The sequence below is a fragment of the Aethalodelphis obliquidens genome, unplaced genomic scaffold (genome assembly GCF_003676395.1).
Source record: "Aethalodelphis obliquidens isolate GAN/ISIS:26980383/991018 unplaced genomic scaffold, ASM367639v1 scaffold7, whole genome shotgun sequence".
Classification (NCBI taxonomy): Eukaryota; Metazoa; Chordata; class Mammalia; order Artiodactyla; family Delphinidae; genus Aethalodelphis; species Aethalodelphis obliquidens.
In genome coordinates, this window is record NW_020837951.1 from 55046160 (window position 1) to 55054263 (window position 8104).

Genomic DNA, 8104 nt, shown 5'->3' on the forward strand with positions numbered 1-8104 from the left:
AAATAAACAAATGGGACCTAATGAAACTTCAAAGCTTTTGCACAGCAAAGGAAACCATAAACAAGGCCAAAAGACAACCCTTAGAATGGGAGAAAATATTTTCAAATGAAGCGACTGACTGACAAAGGATTAATTTCCAAAATTTACAAGCTGCTCATGCAGCTCAATGTCAAAAAGCCAAACAACCCAATCCAAAAATGGGCAGAAGATCTAAATAGACATTTCTCCAAAGAAGATATACAGATTGCCAACAAATGCATGAAAGGATGCTCAATATCACTAATCATTAGAGAAATGCAAATCAAAACTACAGTGAGGTATCACCTCACACCAGTCAGAATGTCCATCATCAAAAAATCCAGAAACAATAAATGCTGGAGAGGGTGTGGAGAAAAGGGAACCCTCTTGCACTGTTGGTGGGAATGTAAATTGATACAGCCACTAGAACAGTATGGAGGTTCCTTAAAACACTAAAAATTAAGCTACCATACGACCCAGCAATCTCACTACTGGGCGTATACCCGTAGAAAAACATAATTCAAAAAGAGTCATGTACCACAATGTTCATTGCAGCTCTATTTACTATAGCCAGGAGATGGAAGCAACCTAAGTGTCCATTGACAGATGAATGGGTAAAGAAGATGTGGCGCATATATACAATGGAATATTACTCAGCCATAAAACGAAATGAAATTGAGTTATTTGTAGTGAGGTGGATGGACCTAATAACTGTCATACAGAGTGAAGTAACTCAGAAAGAAAAAAACAAATACCGTACGCTAACACATACATATGGACTCTAAAAAAAAAAAAAAAACACGTTCTGAAGAACCTAGGGGCAGGACAGGAATAAAGACACAGACGTAGAGAATGGACTTGAGGCCATGGGGAAGGGGAAGGGGAAGTTGGGACAAAGTTAGAAAGTGGCATGGACTTATATATACTACCAAATGTAAAATAGATAGCTAGTGGGAAGCAGCCGCATAGCACAGGGAGATCAGCTCAGTGCTTTGTGACCACCTAGAGGGCTGGGATAGGGAGGGTGGGAGGGAGATGCAAGGGGGAGGATATATGGGGATATATGTGTAAGTATAGCTGATTCACTTTGTAATATAGCAGAAACTAACACACCATTGTAAAGCAATTATACTCCAATAAAGATGTTTAAAAAAATAAATAAATAAAAGTAAAAAAAAAAAATTGACCAGAATGTAAAAAAAAAAAAAGTAGGTGTGGCACATATATACAATGGAATATTTCTTAGCCATAAAAAGAAACGAAATTGAGTTATTTGTATGAGGTGGATGGACCTAGAGTCTGTCATACAGAGTGAAGTAAGTCAGAAAGAGAAAAACAAATACTGTATGCTAACACATATTGGAATCTAAAAAAAAAAGGTTCTGAAGTATCTAGGGGCAGGACAGGAATAAAGATGCAGATGTAGAGAATGGACTTGAGGACATGGGGAGGGGGAAGGGTAGCTGGGATGAAGTGAGAGAGTGGTATGGACATATATACACTACCAAATATAAAGTAGATAGCTAGTGGGAAGTGGCCGCATAGCACAGGGAGATCATCTCGGTGCTTTGTGACCACCTAGAGGGGTGGGATAGGGAGGGTGAGAGGGAGATGCAAGAGGGAGGGGATATGGGTCTATATGTATTCATATAGCTGATTCATTTTGTTATACAGCAGAAACTAACATACCATTGTAAAGCAATTATACTCCAATTAAGATGTTAAAAAAAAAGAATTTAATGAATCATCTTCTATCAGCATATTTAACATCCTGTAGGTAGGGATGTGTATCTCATAGACTCTGGTATAATGCTCGAAGAGTAAAGGAAATAATACTTACTGCTTGATTACCTCTACAGGAGACAGTATAGTGGAGTTGGTATGAGAGTTCTCTCTGAAGCCAGGTCTTCTGGGATTCAGTCTTGCCTCTGCAGAGTTTCTGGAAGGCCCTGGGAAAGTTCTTCTCTGGTCTCAATTTCTTATTTTTGAATTGACGGTAACAGAGGTAGCCATCTCCTAGAGTTGTTGTGAGGCTCAAATGAGTTAATATCTATAAAGCTCTTGAAGAATGACTGGCGTGTTGCACGCACTCTGACGTTACCTATTACCATCAGGAATTTGTTGTTTTCTCTATGTTATCTCATTAAAACCTGAAATTATTTCTAAAAGGTAGGCACCCATATTATTCTCATTGTGGAGACTAGGAAACAAAAGTTCAGAAATGTTGAATAAAGAATCCCCAGCTAGGGGACTTCCTGGTGGTCCAGTGGTTAAGACTCCATGCTTCCAATGCAGGGGGTCCAGGCTCGATCCTTGGTCAGGGAACTAGATCCTGCATGCTGCGACTAAGATCCTATGTGCCACAACTAAGACCCGGCGCAGCCAAATAAATAAGTAAATAAATATTAAAAAAAAAAAAAAAGAATCCCCAGCTAGTAAAAATCTCTGGCCTTTGTTATTTCACCAGCATTTTCCCAAAGGAATCATTTTCTCCCATAAGAAAAATGGTACAAGGAAGCTAATTTCAAAACTATATTTGAATATGATTGAATAATTGCTTGATCAAGATAGTTGGTGAATTTTATAATTTAATGTTATGTCTACTTTAAAATGTATTAAAGAGGCAAGGATAGGTAGAATAGTGGCTCTGTAACAAACTAGTGAGTGTCTAACATTTGCAGACTACCTGTCATATAATAGGTGTTTTAAAAAATATATGTTGAGCGACTGAAATGAATGTTATTTGGAATTTAAAATACCTAAAATTAAAGATTCATAATATCCAGAGTTAGTGAGATTATACAGAAATGGGCATTGATACACTAGTATGAGATTTTTGAAAGTCAATTTGGCAATAGCCGTCAAATTTTTTTTTTTTTTTTTTTTTTGCGGTACGCGGGCCTCTCACTGTTGTGGCCTCTCCCATTGTGGAGCACAGGCTCCAGACGCGCAGGCTCAGTGGCCATGGCTCACGGGCCCAGCCGCTCCGCGGCATGTGGGATCTTCCCGGACCCGGGCACGAACCGGTGTCCCCTGCATCGGCAGGCGGACTCTTAACCACTGCGTCACCAGGGAAGCCCCAATAGCCACCAAATTTTAAATATATATTTATTTTGGCTCAGAGAGTCTACTTGTCTATCCTAGGGAATACTTTTGTGCCCATGGAATGTATGTACAATGATGTTCAAATTTAGCACTTTTTAAAAAAAAATTAATTATTTTTTATTTTTGGCTGCATTGGGTCTTTATTGTTGCACGTGGGCTTTCTCTAGTTGGGGCAAGCGGGGGCTACTCTTTGTTGTGGTGTGCGGGCTTCTCATTGCAGTGGCTTCTCTTGTTGTGGAGCATGGGCTCTAGGGATGCGGGCTTCAGTAACTGTGGCAGGTGGGCTCAGTAGTTGTGGCACGTGGGCTTAGTTGCTCCGCGGCATGTGGGATCTTCCTGGACCAGGGCTCGAACCCGTGTCCCCTTCATTGGCAGGCGGATTCTTAACCACTGCGCCACCAGGGAAGTGCTAGCACTGTTTTTAATTGTGAAAATTACAAACCTAAGTGTTCATAAATGGGGGAATTATGTGGTAAGTTATGATGACCCATTTTGTTGAACACTGTAAAAAGTTTAAAAGAATGAGGGAAAGCAATAAATGTTGAAATGAATGGTCTCCAGAAGGTGTTAAGTGAAAAAATGGTAACACAAAAAGTATAGAATTATCCATTTGGTTTATAGAGTTCAAAACTAAATCTATAGGAAATAAGTAGGAAAATGCTTAGAAAAAATTCTGAAAAGTTACACACGAAATAGTTATCAGTGGTTACCTCTGGGAAGTAAAGAGGGCTAGGAAGAGAGGATCAAGAGGAACTTCCACTTTGTATACTTTATCTTCCATATTAGTTGGATTTACCACAAGTAGTATGTATTAACGTTTACTTTGGAATCAAAAAGGAAAAAAGTAGCTTGCTCAACAAATATAAGCCCTTTAATGAGGATAATAGATGCTAAAATGTACAAGACAACCTTTCAAAAGCCTTAAAACATGTCTATTCCAGTAATTAGCAGTTATTTAAAAAATTTTCCAAAGTTATCATTCCTACTAAAAACTTTATCACTTGTAGTGCTGTTGATCCCCAGAGCATTTCCTGTGGGTAGTAAAAGAGCTGAATTGGTATCTAAGTGGAACGCACTCAATACTAAAATTCTTGTAGCATTAGAATACCTAGCCAGAGAGTTTGCCTGAGGACTATTACATCATTTCATGCTTGATTTATAACAGATGAAGGCGACAGAGGAAAAAAAAACCAAACCAAAACAAAACAATAGTCAAAAAAACAAAACCACTATTACACAAAAGGAGAAACCAAAGAAATAGTATTTGTTTTTTTTCTCCAAATGAATGGTTATATCAGTGTTCAGTGGGAGACAGTATTAGGTGTGGATGAAAGAAGAAAGTTATTCTCCTGGTTTTTCTCAGTTTCAGTTTGAGGAATGTAGGGTAGTATATTAGTATATAGGAGTGGAAGTTAAAATTGAGAACTAAGTCATGCAGCATTTTCTGGTCCATTTATGTATTTCATAGGTAACACTGAAATTCAGAGTATTTAACCACATCATTATGATGCCTTAATATCAAATCAGATTTTCCTTTGGTCAGTAGTGTAGATAGCGTGGAGTGACCACAGCAATTATTATAACTATGGCCCAGAAGACTCATAAAATTATTGTTACAGAGAAGGTAGAGTGAAGCAACTTAGAAAAGAAAATTGAACAGTGGTGACAGGAGTGATATTTTATAGGAGTAGGTATCTTTATTTTCTGCTAACCCATGGGTTCTGTGTAATGTCTTAGATTGTGACTAATACTTGTATAGTTATGCTTGACCTTATGATTGAAGATCGAATTCCAAAATTGGTGGGTAAAATGGATTTTTAAAAGACATACAGTACAGCACATGGAATATAGCCAACGTTTTATAATAACTTTAAATGGAGTATAATCTACAAAAATTTTGAATCACAAAAAAATGAGAGGAGCTCATATTACAAAAAAAAAGATATACATTTTCCCTGTTGTAATTTGAAGAATATTTTTTTCTTTTCTTTTTCTTTTCTTCTCATCAGTGTACTATAATATCTGTTTCACTCCAGGTTATTTCATTGTAAGTACTCTGACACTACTAGATCTGGTTCAAGTAAAAAGGGGAAATTTGTCATAAGGAAGTATTTTCAAGATACCAAATACAGGAAGTTTCTTTGGGCCTTATAAGGAAGAGGAAGCTGAAAAGCTAAGAGGATTCTCATTCCTGGTGAACTCTTTTTTTTCTCTCTTCTGTCTGTGTCAATTCTTTTCTCCCAAAGCAAGTCAGCTTTCTGTGCAAGTCCATGTACATGAATACAGATGGCAGCCATAATTTTAGAGCATGGGTAACTTCACTTTAAGAGAACAAAAAGTCTGAGCAACTGTCTTTGAATCCCAGTTCCAACTTCCTCAGGAGGGAGATCATGAATGGCTCAGCTTGAGTCAGGTGACAACTCATGGTGCAATCAAGGGGTGTGGGTAGCAGGTCACAAACCGTAACACAGGGGCTAGAGGCTGACTACTCAGGGTGAAGAAGACAGTTCTCAAAGAAAGAAGGCAGAATCCTTAATCTAAATAAGGACTCAGGAATTAACGCTCTGTACACTGATAATTATGCGAGGGGAATTTCTATTTTGAAGAGTGAATCTTGGTATGGATCCTTTTATAAAGAAAAATATTTTTAGTGAATTGGTACTATACCTCAAATGTTTTAAGTTAAATTTTTTTGTAAAGTACAGCATAATTATAATAGACATTTTGCATATTTTGCCAAATAATCATCCTTACCTGAAGGAGGTTATTAATTCCTGGCTTACAGATGGGGAAATTATTTTAGTTTTTATGCACCAACATTAAACTTATTCAGTTATCTCAAGGGAAGGAGGGACCTGCTTGCCAGGAACACCTTTTTCTTTGGGACTATAATGAAGAATGAAAGAATTGATGTAGAGATATACATATGATAAAGGGCAGAGGAAATTTTGAAAAAAAATTTTGCCATATCCAACCTAACTTTGAAATGAATAGTCCTAAAATATCTGGATGATTCAAAGTAAAAAACATTGCTTGCTTGTCTGTCTACCTGATTCACACTCCTGACTTTGTCTTTCAGTTTATATTACTAGACCTGGGATAAATTAGCCTCTCTCCATAGCTGATGCCTTCAGAAAAGTACATCTTCTCTACCCTGGAAGGAAACAATCTAACTTGTGGATCTATCCCCAGTCTTTTGCTTGAGCCTGTTTCCCCTTCCAAGGGGAAGGACTTTCCTATATCTTTTTCTGCTCTCACATTTATGCTCCTCTTGAGAATGTTTTCATTATTTCATCAGTTAATGGCATAGTTTTGTTTTTTAAAAAATACAATTGCAGGTCTTTGCGTTTATCTCTGTTACAACCCAGCCCTTATCATTCCTGCACACACAGTTTCGTGTCACACAATAAACTGTGACAAATGCTTCAGGATTACTGAGAAAATCCAGCGTATTTCTTATACCCCCCAGCTTGGGGATATCTATAAATTGTCCCCACCACAACCATAATAGGCATTTAATAACTGTGCTAAGGGTTTAAAAATACTTTTTCATCTAATCTTCAAAACAGCTCTTCAAAGAAGATATTCTTATCCTCATTATACTGATGACGAAATGGAAGCTTAGAAAATATAAATGACTTCCTTGGTGAAAACAGTGATTCAAACCTGAGTCAGCCAGACTCTCAACCTTAAGTTCCTAAACGCTGAGCCATGGATTTCCAACCTTTGCACTGAAACCACTTAAGGACTTTAAAAAGAAGTGAATGCCAAAGCCCTATCTAACACATTCTGTCAGTCTTGTGGCAGGTGTGGGTTAGGAATGGCAGTCAGGAGCCACTGCCACCATATTCTACTGCAGTAGAATGACAGAACTTGTGGCACAACACCCCATACTTGACAACTGGCTGCTAATTTTTACTTTGAGATATGGCCATACAATCAGTTTTGAATCTAAATGTTTCATCATCCAACCCAACTCACATTTCTTGTTTCTCCGTGTTGTGTGAAAGATGTCTTGAAAGACTTGGTCAAATGTCTTGGAATCCTCTTTTACCATTTTCAAAGAATAGAAGAAACTTTCTGAAATATTCGCCCTGGGAGCAAATTTCTAGCTATGTCACTACCAGGGATCACATAAAGAGTTAAAAAGTTCTCCAAAGAGTGAAAAGAGCTAAACATTCCAGGGTAATATTGGCTTAAAATCATAGTATTTTTGGTAAGAAGAGAGGCTTTCACTAGTAGAATGACACTAAGCAAGTCACCTTATCTCTCTGTATGGGTAGATTGATTTCTCGTCTACAAGCCTGTGATTAATATATTTCCCTTGCCCACCCTGTCTTCCCTATCCAAATCACTATTATAAAAAAGAATCCCTTCCCCCACAAGAAACCCTCAATATTTACTATTTCCAAATGGCCTTTCCCTGCAAAAAGGCAGTGGAGTAACAGATACCATGCCTGGTTGAATAAACGCATCATTACAAAATATAGAAACATCATTTACTACAATGAATGTATCTGTACTGTTTAGAGTTCTTAAACAGGCTTTTGCCCCCCACCCCTCCCAAAGAGAATGCTTCCATTTCCACAGTTCAGACGACTTTCATTTTAACCCTAACATTAAAGCCACCTTCAGCACTTTATGTTCTTTACGTGGGTCTGTGTTCTGGTTTCTACTCCAGTTAACAGTTTTTGTTTGCAGGAAAAGGGAACTCTCGTGGTGGTTGCTGCTTGTAATTTCAACCTTAACATTCTAAACAGATTTTAGATTTGCTGTTGAGCCACAACTCCTATTTCTAATTTCTTTTTAGAAATTAAACAACGACAACAACCACCACCAAGAACTCTCCAGCATATTTTGCTTGTCAGACAGTAGCCATAGGAATGCAGTTCTCCTGTAAATCCCTTCTTAGGAGAAAACAGGGCTCTAGTTCACTACTTACTTTAAACAAGTCAGTGTGAATTCAAGTCATTTCCGATCC